Here is a 17,710-nt window from a genome sequence, read left to right as displayed (position 1 = left end):
CATTTTTTTAAAAATCAAAAGAAAAGCACAACTTAAAACTGTTTGATACCATCTAAAGTTAGGAGGTTTTCAGTATGTTCAAAGGGTTTTAAATAAAGCAGTTGAACTAGATATTAAATAGCATTATCAATGACATTATTCTATGAAATAATAAAATTTAATACAACTCTTAGAAGAAAACTCTCTGTAAAGATGCAATTTATAAATTTCTGAATGTTTTTATTTTATAAATTTGTTAACTGAAATATGTTATAATTTTCTTTACTGCTACATTCTATCTTCTAATTTTGAAAGAACATAATTTTGAACAAGATTAAAAGATTTATTTTAATATTACTTTCTTACACATTGAAATAGCATATGGCCTGAAAGCAATCCCCTATGGCATGGAGTCAGCAGTAGCCTACAAGTACCACCAGGTGAGGTAAAAGACCCCTCCCAAGAGAGAAAGATTCTTGAAGCAAATATGACAAAATATTAACCTGTCTCCTGTGATGTTTTCTATATATCATAAGAAATTGACCATTTTTGTTTTATTTTTCATTTTTATTTTATTTGTTGTATTCTACTCACCATGATTTACAACACTTTTAATGGCAAAGCCAAATGGCAAGTCAAGCAACTATTACGGATCTTACACCACTGATTCAGTTATGCACAAAATGCTGTATAACGCCATACCCTCCATCAGAATGCCCCACCTGAAAGCTTGACCTGTTTCCCAATCCTACCACGGTAAATTTATGGTGGTAAAATCTTTTTTTTTTATTTCAAAAATAATTTTAAAAATGCACATTTTTAAAAGAGCTGGCAGTTTTTTTTACATTAGCTAATGAGTTGTATTTATTACATGAAGTCACAAAATATGGTGCATTTAATATCTTTTAATAATCATTTTTATCCAAACATGAAATGAATAATAAATTGTTCATAAATCAGTTAAATGAATAGTTTAAAGAATCAAATATAAATAGTTTTGCTTAGAGAATATACCTTAAAGAAACTTAGCTCTTATATATAGTGAAAGAGAAGTGACTTAGCACTTCTCCCCCCTCTTCTTTGTGGTACCAGGAATTGAACTTGAACACACACTAGGTAAGTAAATGGCTTGTAGCTAACGTTCAAAATAGGACATTCATTTGAAAAACAAGGTTCTTAATTCTTTCTCTAAGAAATATCTATATGTCAAACCCAGAAGTAGAGATGTCTCTTTTTTAAAAATTTTTAATTAGTGAATCACCGTGAGGGTACAGTTAGAGATTTATACATTTTTGTGCTCATGTTTCCCCCATACAAAGTTCGAGAACCCATCCCTTCACCAGTGCCCATTCTCCACCACCAGTAAACCTTGCGTCCCTCCCACCAAACCCAGCCCCGTATCCTCCCACCCCAAACTGCCACTATGGCAGGGTATTCCCTTTCGTTCTCTCTCTCAGATTAGGTGTTGTGGTTTGGAATAAAGGTGTTGAGTGGCCATTGCTATCAGTCTCTAGTCTATATTCGGCACGCATCACCCCTCCCCCACATGACCTCCAACCACATTTTACTTGGAGTTCCCTTCTCTGAGTTTCTCAGAATGAGAGACCAGCCTCTAAGCCATGGAATCAACCTCATAGTACTTATTTCTACTATTCTTGGGTGTTAGTCTTATAGTCTATTATTCTATATTCCACAGATGAGTGCAATCTTTCTATGTCTGTCTTTCTCTTTCTGACTCATTTCACTTAGCATGATACTTTCCATGCTGATCCACTTATATGCAAACGTCATGAACTCATTCTTTCTAACAGCTGCATAGAATTCCATTGTATAGATGTACCAGAGTTTCTTCAACCAGTCATCTGTTCTCGGGCACACGGTTTTTTTCCAGGTTCTGGCTATTGTAAACAGTGCTGCAATGAACATATAAGTGCAGATGTCATTTCGACTATACTTTTTTGCTCCTCTGGGATATATTTCCAGCAGTGGTATTGCTGGGTCAAATGGGAGCTCAACCTCTACTTTCTTGAGAATCGTCCATATTGTTTTCCAAAAGGGCTGAACTAGTCGACATTCCCACCAGCAGTGTAGAAGGGTCCCTTTCTCCCCACATCCTCTCCAACAGTGGTTGCTTTTGTTCTTTTGGATGTGTTCTAGCCTCTGTGGTGTGAGGTGGTATCTCATGGTTGTTTTGATCTGCATCTCTCTGATGATTAGTGATGTAGAGCACTTTTTCATTTGCCTTTTGGCCATTCGTATCTCTTCCTTGGTAAAGTTTCTGTTCAATTCTTCACCCCATTTTTTATGGGATTGGATGTTTTCTTCTTGTAGAGTTCAACCAGTGCTTTATATACCATAGATATCAACCCCTTATCTGATGGGTATTGTGTAAATATCCTTCCGCAATCTGTAGATAGTCTTTGTATTTTGGTCACTGTATCTTTTGCAGTGCAGAAGCTTTTTAGTTTAATGTAGTCCCATTTGTTGATCTCTGTTCCTACTAGATTGCTTAGTTCCATGTCATCTTTCAAGATAACTTTATCTTCAATATCGTGGAGGGTTTTGCCTACCTTGTCTTCAATGTACCTTATGGTGTGTGGTCTGATGTTGAGGTCTTTAATCCATTTTGATCTGACTTTTGTGCATGGTGTCAGGTCGAGTTCTAAGCCCATTCTTTTACATGTGGTTTTCCAGTTGTGCCAGCAGCATTGGTTAAAGAGGCTTTCCTTGATCCACTTCACATCTCTTGCTCCCTTATCAAAGATTATATGATCGTACATTTGAGGTTGTGTGTGGGGATATTCCACCCTGTTCCATTGGTCTTCAGCTCTGCCTTTTTTCCAGTACCATGCTGTTTTAATTGTTACCACTTTGTAGTAGACCTTAAGGTTGATGTCTCCCATCATCTTTTTCCCAAGAATTGTTTTAGCTATCCGTGGGCGTTTATTGTTCCATATAAATTTCAAGATTGCTTGCTCCGTTTCTTTGAAGAATGCCATGGGTATCCCTATAGGGATCGCGTTAAATCTGTATAATGCTTTTGGGAGTATTGCCATTTTGACAATGTTTATTCTCCCTATCCATGAGCAGGGGATATGTTTCCATTTCCTCATGTCCTCTTTTATTTCATGGAGTAGCGTTTTATAGTTTTCTTTGTAGAGGTCCTTTACTTCTTTAGTTGAGGTGATTCCAAGTTATTTGATTTTCTGGGGCACTATTGTGAACGGGATTGCTTTTTTCATGTCTCTTTCTTCTGTCTCATTGTTTGCATATAGGAAGGCCATGGATTTTGGGGTATTGATTTTATAGCCTGCGACTTTACTGTACAGGTCAATTGTATCTAAGAGTTTCTTACTAGAGCTTTTAGGCTTCTCTAGGTTTAGTATCATATCATCTGCGAATAGTGAGAGTTTGATTTCTTCCTTTCCGATCTGAATCCCCTTAATATCTTTTTCTTTCCTGATGGCTATTGCTAATACTTCCAGTACTATATTAAAGAGAAGTGGTGAGAGTGGGCATCCTCGTCTTGTCCCCGATCTTAGAGGAAAGGCCCTTATTTTTTCTCCATTGATGATAATGCTTGCCATAGGTTCGTGGTAGATGGCTTTGACTATCTTGAGAAAAGTTCCTCCAAAACCCATTTTGGTGAGAGTTTTTATCATCACTGGGTGTTGGATCTTTTCAAATGCTTTCTCTGCATCTATTGATATGATCATATGGTTTTTATCTTTACTTTTGTTGATATGATGGATTATGTTGATTGATTTCCGAATGTTAAACCAGCCTTGCATCCCCGGGATGAATCCCACATGGTCATGGTGTATGATCTTTTTGATGAGTTGTTGGATTCTACTTGCTAGTATTTTGTTGAGAATCTTTGCATTGGTGTTCATAGAGGATATTGGTCTATAGTTTTCTTTGTTAGTCATGTCTTTGTTTGCTTTTGGTATTAGGGAGATATGTGCCTCGTAGAAACTGTTCGAAAGGGTTCCTGTCTTTTCAATTTCCTGGAAAAGCTTGAGGAGAACTGGCAACAAGTCTTCTTTAAATGTTTGGAAGAATTCGTGAGTGAATCCGTCTGGTCCTGGGCTTTTGTTTTTGGGGAGACTTTTGATTACGGTTTCGATTTCTTTGATATTTATGGGCCTATTCAGGTATTTCACGTCTTCTTGGTTCAGTCTTGGGAGATTGTAGGAGTCAAGGAATTCGTCCATTTCTTTGAGGTTTTCTTGTTTCGTGGCATACAGACTTTCAAAGTAGTTTCTGATGATCCTTTGAATTTCCTTGGTTTCTGTTGTGATGCCCCCCTTTTCATTTCTGATTCGGTTTATTAGGGTTTTCTCTCTTTCTTTCTTTGTGAGTCTTGCTAGCAGTTTATCAATCTTATTTATTTTCTCAAAAAACAGCTCTTTGTTTCATTGATCTTTCGGATTGTGTTTCGAGTTTCCATATTGTTAATTTCTGCTCTAAGTTTTATTATTTCTTTCGTTCAATCTGGTTTGGGTTCTTTTTGCTGGTCCTCTTCTAAGATCTTTTGCTGAGAAGTCAAGCTATCAATGTAGGCCATTTCTTCCTTTCTGAGGAAGGCTTGCAGAGCTATAAATTTTCCCCTTAACACAGCTTTAGCTGCGTCTCATAGGTTCTTGTAGCTTGTGTCTTCATTCTCATTTGTTTCAAGGTATCTCTTGATTTCTCCCTTGATTTCCTTCGTGACCCACTCGTTGTTCAATAGTGAGTTGTTTAATTTCCAAGTGTTTGATTTGTTTCTCCGTGTCTGTGCGTGATTAACTTCCATCTCCAGTGCATCATGGTTTGAAAAGATAGTGTTACATTTTCTATCTTCCCAATTCTATTAAGGTATATTTTGTGGCCCAGAACGTGGTCTATTTTGGAAAACGTTCCGTGTGCACCGGAAAAGAATGTGTATTCTTTCTTTTGGGGGTGTATAGCCCTGTATAGGTCTATTAGCCCTGTCTCCTCCATTGTTTCCTTCAAAGCCATCGTTTCCTTGCTAAATTTTGTTCTTGTCGATCTATCCAGAGGTGATAAGGCAGTGTTGAAGTCTCCAACTACTATCTGGTGCTAGTTATGTCCTCCTTAAATTCTGTTAGGAGTTCTTTTAAGTATTTAGCTGGTCGTTCATTAGGTCCGTATACGTTTAAGAGTGTGATTTCTTCCTGTTTTACATATCCCTTGATGAATAGGAAATGACCTTTGTTGTCCTTTCTGATCTTTTTCAGCCTGAAATCTATGCTATCGCATACTAGTATGGCCACCCCCACTTTTTTTTTGAGGGAGCTGTTTGCTTGCAGGATTGTTTTCCATCCTTTGATTTTGAGTCTGTGTTTGTTCTGACTATTCAGATATGTTTCTTGTAGGCAGCAGAAAGTTGGGTTTACTTTCCGAATCCATTTTGCCACTCTGTGCCTCTTGATTGGTGCATTTAGACTGTTAACATTAAGAGAAATTATTATCATGGTATTTTGTGTCATTTTTCTGTAGGGTTTGTTGTTCTTGTAGGTTTTTTCCTTGTCTTATAGTAGCCATTTGAGTCCTTATTTTAAATTTGGTCTTGAGTCTATGAAGTTCCTGAGCTGTTGCTTGTCCATGAAATAGTGTATGTTTCCTTCTAGTTTAACTGAGAGTTTAGCCGGGTAGAGTTTTCTTGGTGAGACATTCATTTCATTAAGTTTTTTCACTATATCCCACCATTGTCTTCGGGCTTGGAGGGTTTCTTCTGCTAGGTCTGCTGTGAATCTAAGGGGTGTGCCTTTGTATATGATCCCTTTCTTTGATCTTGCTGCTTGCAGTATTGTGTCTCTCTCCATGGCATCCATCATTCTGACTATGATATGCCTTGGGGATTTTCTATTTGGGTCCTTTTAGCTGGCACCCTTCGGACTCCTTGGATCTGGATGTCCGCATTCTCTAGCTCTGGGAATTTTTTAGCAATGATGTCTTTAATGGTGTTTTTTTTTATTGGGATTGGTTCTGTGTGGTTCCGGCACTCCCATGATTCTTATGTTGTTTCTCCTGAGGTCATCCCCTAGGACTCTAATTCACTCTAGAGCCATTTTGAGGTTTTTTGCCATTATTTGTTGTTCCCTATATGCTTTGTGCAGCTCATCTTCATCTCACTGATTCTGTCTTCGGCTGTAGTCATTCTACTATTGAGGGCTCCTACTGAGTTTTTTGTTTCATCTACTGATTCTTTTAGTTGTGTGACTTCTGTTCGTAGCTTTGAAATTTCTGCTCTCATTTCTTCTTGGATTATCGTGGTGGAGCGTTCCAATGCTGCATCCATATCCTCCCTTAATTTATTGGAAGTTCGTTCCATAGTTGCTTTGAGTTCGTGAACCATCCTCACAATTTCCTCTCTGAATTCTTTATCCGAGAGGAGGTTGTATTTCTGGGAAGTCGCTTCTGAGGTTAGTGAGATATTTTCTTGGCTCTCTCCTGGCGGTGGGGATTTTCGCTGTTTTTTCATGTTGTTATGGGCTTTACTATCCGGTGCTCTCCTTAGCTTGGGTAGGGCCTGAACTGGAGATGTGGGGCTATGCACTTTTTACAAAGGACTTTTTAAGTGCAACTTGATGAGTTCACTGACAGTTTTTGTGAAATTAGGATTGGCTAAGTTACTTTATTATTAACATATAGTGACTAAGATGACTAGGGAATTCTTCAGAGGAGTGGGTTTTATCAATTGTGGCCAAAGCACAATGGTAAAAATGGTTAAAAAAAACCAACTGCGGCCGCATAAGTGGGCGCTGCTCCGGAAAGAGGTCACGCCCACTTTTGAGGCCACACCCTCTAAGGTGAGGATACGCCCCTAATCGGAGAGGTTCCAGGTGGGGTGGGGGTGTCAGGGTGAGCCCCAAACCGCTTCGGGCAGGGGGCAGGGAAGGCGCTTCTCCGTGCTGGGCAGGGTCTCCAGGGGATTTCCTATTTACTTGTAGAGTGGGGATTGGTCAGGAACCTATGGCGGCGGCCCAGAGGTGCCAGGTGGGGTGGGGTCATCAGTATGGTGGTAAAATCTTTAGAATATATTTCAGATTCTATTTCTTTGACCATTTGCTATTCCTTTATTATGTTTGTTTATACCCCACATGATAAATACCAGCCATCAAGCTGCTCACAGTTATTATCTAATGAAGGTAGCACTGTAGTACTGTCTTTCTGTTGTTCATCGATTTGCTTGAGTGGGCACCAGTAATGTCTCCAATGTGAGACTTGTTGTTACTGTTTTTGGCATAACGAATATGCCACGGGCAGTTTGCCAGGCTCTGCCATGCAGGCAGTAAAACATGCAAATGTAAAATACTTTCCCTCATAAAATATTTAAATAATTGCCAACCAAAACAAAACCAGTCAAATAATTCCTGAATTAAACTATCAACAGCTGTTGATTATTTTTAATTAAACTATAATTAAACTATCAAGTGTCTCTCTGTACCTTTTAGGAAAGATGCAATTAATTTTCATAAACCTTTTTAATTTTCTTCCTTTCCCCTTCCCTGATCATATATTCATACTCTGCACAGAAGCTGATCTTGGACGAGTCAAACAACTATAGGGATCTTAGAGCACTGATTCAAGAGATATGTATTTTGCTAGATAAAAATCAGTGAAGTCCTGATAGATTTACGTTGTTTACAAATTACTCCATCAATGACATTTTTGTTATAGCAGCTTAAGTTATGATAGCAAACATGGAAACAAAATTTTTTAATAATCTCAAACAGTCAAAAGGATGTTATTCTAAAAAATTGGTTGGGGGAGGAGGTGGTGCACACCTGGTAGAGCTCTGGTCTTACTTCTCTCTCTGGGTTGAGGAAAAACTCTTAGTGCTGTTCAGGGCACAATATGAGATGTCAGGATTGAATACATTCAATGCAAGCACCCTACCACTATGTTATGGAGCTCTGGCCTCCAATATGTAATGTTTAATAATTTAAGGGGGGTTGTATATTTCTTGGTTTTAGAGTTTTTGTTTGTTTGTTTTGGGGCCACACCCAGCAGTACTCAGGACTGACTCTTGGCTCTGTGCTCAGGGGTATCTTTTGGAAGGCTCAGGGAATCTTATCAAATGCTCAGGATCAGAATTCAGGTCGGTCATACACAAAACTGGTGCCAGACCAACAGTACCATTTCCTGGACCCAATAATTTAGTCTTTAATTTCTACATAGAATTAAGTTGAAGAATGCAATTTATATCACTGTAGTTCAGATTCATGCTGGAATGGAAACTGTTGAGGGAATAAATGCAGATGAAGTAATTCCTTTAATTTAAATTTAATGTGAAATATTATATTAAAATGAGTCAGATCTCACCTTTCTGACATATATATGTGTGTATATATGCATATATATACACACACATACATATAAAATTAGGATACTTTCCTGCTGTGGGAAATCTCAAAATTTTTATGTTTTAAAGAAGAAAAATTTGAGTAAATTAGGAATATCAGAGTTTACAAAACATTTTTAAAAGCAACTGCCTGTATCTTTTAAAAAAATTATTGATGATTTAGAAGTAGGCATAAACAAATTCTCTGCTTACGTTCTTTGGAATCTTAGAAGCATATATGTGTTTCTATATAATACCTATATCATGGATTATTTTCATCCATGATGAGATGCTATTTTTTCCTATGTAATTCACCATCTGTTTCAAAAGAAAACTAGTCTTGAAATTTAATCATGAATAGTTTTGTAAGGGTCTATCTCACCGTGATTTAATAGAAAGATTTAAAAATAGAAAAAAAGAAAACTGTAACTGTACCCTCACATTGATTCACTAATTAAAAATAAATAATTTATTAAAAAATTAAAAAAAAAAAAGAAAATTAGTTGATTTTAAAAGAAAAACATTGATTTGATTAGTGTTTGCATTTTAATTCTACTTGATTCAGTAGCTTATACTGAAAAACAATAGTGTCACTTATGTTCAAAATAAACCTAGGATTTTTAGAAACTAGTTATGTTTTAGAGTGACTTCGAGATAATTAATTATCCATCTTCCATATTTGCTCTAAGCTAACCTCTCTCAGTGAGAAGGAAGAGTAGCCCAGAAGAGCCTAGAAGTATAAGTTGGCCATTTTGGTTCCTTAGGGAAATCTGCTGAGCTAATGAAAATGTTTACTAAGGCAGTTCTAATTTCCTTTTGAATTGCTTTTAGAGGCATTTTCTTGAAGTAAGGCCTGTCAAAAGTAACATTTTGGAAAACCTTGTAAGTTTACTCTTTTCACACTTAAAAATTCCCACCTTGCCCTCTTGTTAATGTTACAAATATTATGATTTTGGCAATACAAAATATACCTCAAAGTCTATGAATTCTGTATCACAAGACAATAAAAATTCATTGTGTTCTCTCTCTTAAAGAATTTTTGTTTGTTTATGGATTTACATTTCAACATCTCTGTAGTCACTCTATGATCGTCACTGAAAGTAGTTTTCAGTTCACTATGACACAGTAGAATCTCTTTACCTGTTTTATAGGACCCCTGTCACTTCCTTTCCATATTTGTAACCACCATCTATTTGCTAGTGTCTAGATTTTGTTGTTTCTTTGTTTTTCACTTATAAATAAAATCCTTCTCTATTTGTATTTCTATGACTATATCACTTAGCATAATCCATCCCGGCTCCATCTTTCTTGTATCTTAAATGGCATTTGATCATGATGTATGGCCCTTTTACTCTATTTTGAATTTGTTCTGATGGTATTTTGCAAAATATGGTTATTGAAGTTCTTTTTTAATGTCCTTATCTGATTTTCATGAATTAATAATGCAATTCTAGTATGTAGGAAACCATTCCATCCTTTTCAATATTTGGGAAGATTTTGAGACTATTTGGTACTAAATCTTTGACTCTTAGGTAAAATTTACCAGTAAAAGCAACTCATCTGAAATTTTTTGTTTGTTTGTTTGTTTTGATTTTCTTTCAATACCTGGTAGTGCTCAGGGCTTACCCCTGGTTCTGTGCCCAATGATCACCATAGGTGGTGCTTAGGGAACCTAGATGGCATTATTGTAATGTTGTGGACTGACCTCTAAAGCAATGGTCTTATACTCTGTACTTCTCTTCAGCTCCTAAATGTATTTGTCATTTTTATTTCTCATTCAATTTTCTCACTTGTGATTAGTAGATTCAGAGTTTCTATTTTGTTATGATTCATCATTGATGATAAAATTATTCTAAAAATTTATTCATTCCTTCTAGATTGTTTTATCTGTTGGCCTATGTCTTTCCATAGTAGACCTATGGATTTTTTCTTTAAATATATATTCAAATTTTTCCATTTTTGTTCTTTTTTATCTGAGTGGTTTTGTTTTTAATGAAACAACTTATAGTTGTATCAATGTGTTTTTTTCAAATAAACTCAGTTTAATTGATTTCTGCACTGTCTTTAGGTGTTTTCTTGGTTTCAATGAGTTTTTAAAATAATTTATTCTCTTTTACTGATATGGGAATTTATTTTTTCTTTTCTATAGAATTCATAATAGCACACGTGCACATAATTTTATAGTTCAATAAACTTTACAGTTCACATTCCCGTATAAAATGGATATTTTATATTATATCACTCTAAATTTTTGATTAATATTATTTTTTAAAATGATACCTAGCCATGTGAACAAATAAAACTCATACTAAAATTATACCTGTACCACAAAAACAATAAGATAAGGACGCAGGATTGAAAATCAGATTGAGTGACTTAACATTCCCACCATGCTGACTCGCAAGTTTCTCAACTTTTAATTGATATGTTTCCAGTCTGAATATTTTGCATTTTCTCTCACTCTGCTTGGGTACTATTCACAAATTTCTATATTTAAATTCATTGAACTTTCACATAGTCACCAACATCAACATCTATATCTTACTTAAAAAGTCATTTTGACTTTTTAAGTGAGATATAGATAAACTTCATAAAATATATAGAATACATCATTGTATATATTCTTATAATATATAGAAAATTCATATAGAATACTTCATAAAATTGTCATTATTATTGTATGAGATAGCTTCTTTTTCATGGTATTTGTCCCCTTCAAACCTTCTTGACCTGTCTACCAGAATAAACTCAAAGAAAGCAAAGATTCTTTTAATATATTTAAATTTATTTTTTTAAATTAATTCACAGTTGCAAACTTATTCATGTTTGGGTTTCAGTCATATAATGTTCTAACACCTGTCTCTTCCCAGTGTACATTTCCCACCAGAAATGTTCCCACTTTCTCTACCCCTCCCCAAAACTAATGCCTCCCCCACCACTTCTCTATGGCAGGCATCTCTCTCTGTCTCTGTGTCTCTGTGTCTCTGTCTCTGTCTGTCATTGTCTGTCTCTCTATCTCTGACACTCTCTGTCTCTCTCTGTCTTTCTCTCTTTTTTAGGGCATTATGGTTTGCAATACAAATACTGAAAGGTTATTATGTATATTCCTTCACCTACTTTCAGCCTTCAGTTCCTTTCCAGACTGAAAAGCAAAGATTCATCTCCTTTATCTACCAATCTCTTACTAGCAATAGAATCATGTTTGACATATAATAAGAACTCTAAAAATATTGATAATTTATATTATTATGTCATTAAAGGAGTTCTTGCTTTACTTGCTCATAACATTTCTTGATTATGTGTGTGTGTGTGTGGTAAGATTGTTTTCATTGGAAGTTATTTAGAATTATTTTAGAGGAGTTAAGGAAAGAAGTACGTGTTTAACAGAGAATACAGGCTTATTCAGAGTAGATGAAGGTAATCAAAGAAGCATAGAGATGAACAAGTACAATAACTGTTGAAAGGAGAGTACCACATTGAAGAGCAAGCCTGTTTCTTGAATTATGATTCAAAATATTTCTTATTTGCAAATATCAGTTGAAGAAATCACTTAGAAACCACAAATAAGTCTATACAATTATATCATACTTTACTTGTGTTATAACAATGAATCACATGAATCACCAATCACAAAATAGCATTGATCGTCGATTTATTGAGCGGTCTCAGTAGCCTCTCCATTCGTCCTATCCCTGAGATTTTAGAAGCTTCTCTATACTTGGCCTTCCCAACAATGCCACATTGGAGGCTCTTTCAGGGTCAGGGGAATGAGACTCAGCTGGTTACTGGCTTTGGCATATGAATATACCATGGGGACCTTGTGAGGCTCTCCCATGTGGGAAGGAAACTCTCAGTAGCTTGTTAGTTTCTCTCAGAGGGAGAAGTAGGTTATAGGATGTTGCTTCCGGGAGCTTGCTTTTAAGTCTCTGAATGTTGGCCGTTGATGGGATTACAAACACCTCGGTTCCTCTGCCGGAACCTTCATGCGTGAGGCTTGTCAGAACGTGTGGAGAGAGGCCTTGAGCATGGCTGTAGCTAGGTTCCGGAGGTCTTCGGCCACTGGGAGCTCTGCTCAGGGTTGGGAGGGAAGCTGGAGCCCATCCCCTCCGAGAGGCCCTGGGGAAGACAGCCAGGCATGCAGGCAAGAGACTCTGACAATAAAAACAAAAACAAGATACCAGCTATTTTACTTAAAAGTTACCAAATAATATATATATATATACATATATATATATACTTTATTTTTAGTATAACAGTATGCTTTTGTTAAATATATGGAAATTTAGCTAAAATATTAAGTACATTGTGTGTGTCAAGAAGAGGGGCAAATTGAATCACAATATTGAAATTTCTTTGAAAAGTGTTTGGTTATCTTTTTTATTACATGCCAAAATTTTTATCCAAAAATACTTATTCTGAATTTCAGATGTGTAAGTTAAAATCATAACACTGCTTTGTGGTACAAGTGAGGAAACATATTCAAAGTGATTTGTAGAGTCCTTAGTAATTTTTTCAATAAGTTGTATACTGCCATCATGGCTAAAGTAATTGAAATAGTTTTCATGATCCTTTCAGATTTATTTAAAAAATTGCAACATTCTTGGTCCAGAGAGATAGTGTGGCATGTTAGGGCACATGACTTGCACAAACCAACCAGGGTACTATTCTTGCCATCCCAAATGACTTCTGAAATATTTCCAGGAGCAATTCCTGAGTGTAGAGCCAGGAGTAATCCCTGAGCAAGCCTAGGTGTGCCAACCCACCACCTCCTACTCTACCAAAAAAAAAAGAAAGAAAGAAAAAAAGAATCACAACATTTCCCATCTAAATCTTTTCTCTATCACACAATTGGGAACATTACCCATCACTGCCTCAGGTTATGCCATTTGAACACTCTTAGTTACCTCCCTGGCTTCATTATAGCACCATGAAGTTCGTAAATGAAATAGAAGTAGAAGGTATAAAACTTATTGTTCATTAATTACCTCAATTCTTGTTTATTAGCACTTTGTTTTTGCCTCATTAAATTTCAATCAAAACTACAACTGAAAAGAAAAGGTAGTTTCCAGTTTCCATTCTGTAGGAAGCTGGGAGTGACTACCTCAGTAAAATCTCTTCAAATTCTTAGAAAAGGATTCGAGAGCCCAGAGGAATTGTCCTTTGTCCAAAGGGAATTTGGCACTGCTTATATTTTCTGTTCTTTAATCTTCTTGACCTTTAAACCTCCATTAAATGTTGTTAAGTATCGGGAATAACTAAGCTTCTACAGAAAGAATTATTAGAATATCATCACTTGATAAATTGCTCCCTAATTATACAATGTTACATTGACTCTTTGCTGTAGCAGTAAAATATATGCCTTAGAAATGTATTAAAGTGCAGAACCTGTTAATCTTGAAGGTGTGATATTTTATATGAGCTTCAGAATTCTTCTTGGAGCAAATATTCTTAAGCTATGTATGTATACCTAGAAAAAAAGAGGGTATTTTTTTGTTAAATTCTAGAATATCCATAACTATTTTACTCTGAAATGTCCTAATATCTTTCATATAGAGTTCATGTGCCAACTTTATATATTACAATATACACAGTAGACTGTGTATATTGTACATATATACTGTAGTATTTTCATCCTATTATTTGTTGATTTGCTCGAGCGGGCATCAGTAACGTCTCCATTGTGAGACTTGTTATTACTGTTTTTGGCATATCAAATACACCATGGGAGCATGCCAGGCTCTGCCATGCGGGTGGGATACTGTTGGTAGCTTGCCAGGCTCTCTGAGAGGGATCGAGGAATCAAACCTGGATCGGCCACGTGTAAGGCAAAATGCCCTACCCACTGTGCTATCTGTCCAGTCCATATATATACACTATATTGTAATATATTGTGCATATTGTAATCTATACAATATATAGTAATATATACACCATGTTGATGCTCTACATGTTCCTGGAGCTAGCACGCAACAGGGACAAATGGAGTCATCACTGGCCCCCACTCGAGCAAATCAATGAGCAATGGGATGTCAAGTGATACAAATGATACACAGTAGACTGTAACTTCCACTAACTAGTAAACATCTCTCTCTCTCTCTCTCTCTCTCTCTCTCTCTCTCTCTCTCTCTCTCTCTCTCTCTCTCTCTCTCTCCCCCTCTGTGTGTGTGTTTGTGTGTCTGTGTGTCTGTCAGTCTGTCCGCTTGTTTTTACCTGGCAGCTCAAGGCCTACTCTTAGAATGGTGTTAGGGATTCACTCCTGGTACTGTTTTGTACCACGCAATTCAAGTGAGAAATCTCACTGGTCCGGCACTGTCTCTCGTACTTCAAGTCTCATGGAACAAGAATTATAAAAATTTTGGAAGAGAAAGGATTGATCAAACAGTGAAATATTAATTTAATGCAATTTTCTTAGATAGCATTAATATTGATGGAAATAGTACTTTTTTTCCTTTTTATTTAACGTGTGGACTTTGAAGTTCCCTAGCTGTCCCTAAGACTGAGTCTTTGGGCTGTAGCCAGGCAGCATTCAAGACCACCGCTTCAGTTAGCTACCCTCTATTTAGAACAGGTACTAATTACCAATAGTGATAAGTTAATCAACTAATGAGTCGATTAAAGAAGTAATTAAAGTATAAAACAGCAGGAAGGGGACTTGTATTTAAAGATGCTGTAATACTACGTAAGGTTAAGTCAAATAAGCTTACTTACATTGCATCAGGCATGAAGTAACTTGCTTTATTTCTAACTGGTGAATTATGATAAATCAACATTATCTGTATGACTCTTTAGTCACCTGGAAGAAAAACTATCTACAAGATTCACTCTGTACATGGACCTAAAGGGTATAGAAGAAAAATGAAATGCATATTTAAAATGTTCATTGGTTTAATTAGTCTGCCAACATTAAAGAGACCTATTGTGAATTTAAACAACTTTTCTTGTATCAATGATGGGCAGAATAAGTGCACATAAACTATATGTTGACAATATCTGCATGCTCTTCAAATGTTTCTTAAATTTGATGCTTATTATATCACAGAGGCAATTTTTTTATTTAAGCACAATTTTAAAATTATAATAGAAATCAATGGGACTCCATGATTAAAGGAACAAGTGTTCAATCAAGTGAATATTTTTCTAGAATATAAATTTGTGGTAACATTTCTCAGTATAGTATATTACTGTTTAAAGACTAGAGACTTTATTTTGCCATTTCAAAGATGATTTAGATGTGAGGTTTCCAAATTTATTTGGCCTAAAGGTTCTCTTCAGAAAAACAAAATAAATCACCCAGTGACCTTTGGAAATCTATTTCTTTAAGAGAGCAAACAAAAAGAACTTCCCAATTACACAGAAGATACTACTGTCCCCCGCCCCCATATAATTCCAGGGGTGATATTGCCAACCTTGGGTAAACACTGACATGTGAAATTAATTCATGCACCAAGTAAATCTCTTTTATGTTCTCTCTTTACAAATGCCTGCAAATAAGCAGTTATATGGGACAGAAAGATCATGGGTAAGGTGTTTGCCTTGTACATGCTGACCCAGGTTTGATGCCCGGCACCCCATTTGGTCCCCCAAGCCTGCCAGGAGTAATTTCTGAGTGCAGAGCAAAGAGTAAGTCCCAAGCAGCATGAGATGTGAAGGCCAAACCAAAAGAAAAAGAAAGGCAGTTATGAGGGTGGAGAGTGCAGTGTGTAAGGCATTTTCCTTGGACACTACCTACCCAAATCCAGCCTAAGTACCATATATAGTCGTCAGATGCTTGCAGAGGTGATTCTTGAGCCGAGATCTAGTGTATCCATTATACACAGTCCAGGAGAGCCTAGAAAGAGGCTGAGGGAAGGGCAGTAATATATTGTTATTCTATTTTTCAACCTAGCTGCAGCCATGCTGGAGGCCCCTCTTCACATGTTCGGACAGGCCTCATGCATGAGGGCGCCAGCAGAGGAACCCAGGTGTGTGTAATCCCATCAACAGCCAACATCCAGAGAGAGACTTAAAAGCAAGCTCTCAGAAGCGCGTGGCCACTTTTCGGCCTTGCGATATCTTTAGCCTACTTCTCCCTCTGGGAGAAACTGGCAATCTTCTGAGAGTTTCCTGCCCACATGGGACAGCCTTGCAAGCTTCATATGCAAAATCCAGTAACAAGCTGGATCTCATTCCACCGTCCCTGAAGAGCCCCCAGTGCAACATCGTTAGGAGGGCTGAGATGAGATAGACTTCTAAGATCTCAGGGAAAGGACGAAATGAGATGTTACTGAGCCCACCCAAGAAACCGGTAATTAATGGATTTCGGATTTCATTATCATCATTCTACTTTTCAGAAGAAATTTGGAGTATAGGATGATTATTAAGTTTATAAAATCTTCAGTTAGTTTTACAAACATTTTAAAACATTAGTTTTACAACAGTATGTGGATACTGATTTAAAACTAATTTTGTATACTACTAACCACTGGTTTTTGTGTTATCAAAGATCTGAAATTGCTAAAATTTTAACCTTTCAAAATATTGAAAATATATTTAGTGAAGAATAATTTTAATCAACTAAAGAATTTACTTATTTTTAATATGTACAATAATATAGCAGGTTAATTTAAAATTATGTTACCAAAAATGTAATTTTAGTAGGTACCATATGCATACAATTTTACTCCCATCTTGGTAGGTGGATAGTAAATTTGGATTGAATTTGACTGTCATATAAAGTGATTTGAATGAGACATGATACTCCTGGCATAGCTCTTTCAATTCCTCTTTGGGATACCCTAATAGCATTCTCATCCTGCTTGCGTAGGGCCCAGGTCTCTGAGGCTTATGTTAGTGCAGGAAGAATGGTGGAATCAAAAAGATGTGCCCGGAGTCAGAGTTTCTTCATTCTCTTAACCACTTCTTCAACGCTCTTGAAGACATTCCACTCTGCTCTCTTCCTCCTGCACAGTTCTGACACCATGTCATTCCTCATGTTGATTTCTCGACCCAGGTATACATCACTGCTGCATTCGGAGATGTTCATTCCATTGAGAACAAAAGGAGCTTCAGGGACCAGTTCATTTTTCATGAACATTGTCTTGTTGAGATTCAGCTGCAATTTGACCTTTCCACACTCATGGTTGAAGTCGGCCTGCATTTGTGCCGCTTGGCTAATGTTTGGTGTTATGAGAACGATGTCATCAGCGAAGCCAAGGTGGTGTAATTGCCGACCAATCTTCACTCCCATTCCTCCCCATTCCAGTCGCATGATGTTCTCAAGGGCGGCACTGAAGAGTTTCGGTGAAATGGTATCACCCCGCCGCACCCCTCTCTTTACATCAATGATCACTTTTTCTAGAATGGAGAGATCCTGGTGGTGAATCCACAATACAGCTCACAGAG

Source organism: Sorex araneus, chromosome 1 (assembly GCF_027595985.1).
Source record: "Sorex araneus isolate mSorAra2 chromosome 1, mSorAra2.pri, whole genome shotgun sequence".
In the NCBI taxonomy this organism is placed as follows: domain Eukaryota; kingdom Metazoa; phylum Chordata; class Mammalia; order Eulipotyphla; family Soricidae; genus Sorex; species Sorex araneus.
The sequence above is the reverse complement of the archived record's forward strand: the minus strand, read 5'-3'. Positions refer to the sequence as shown.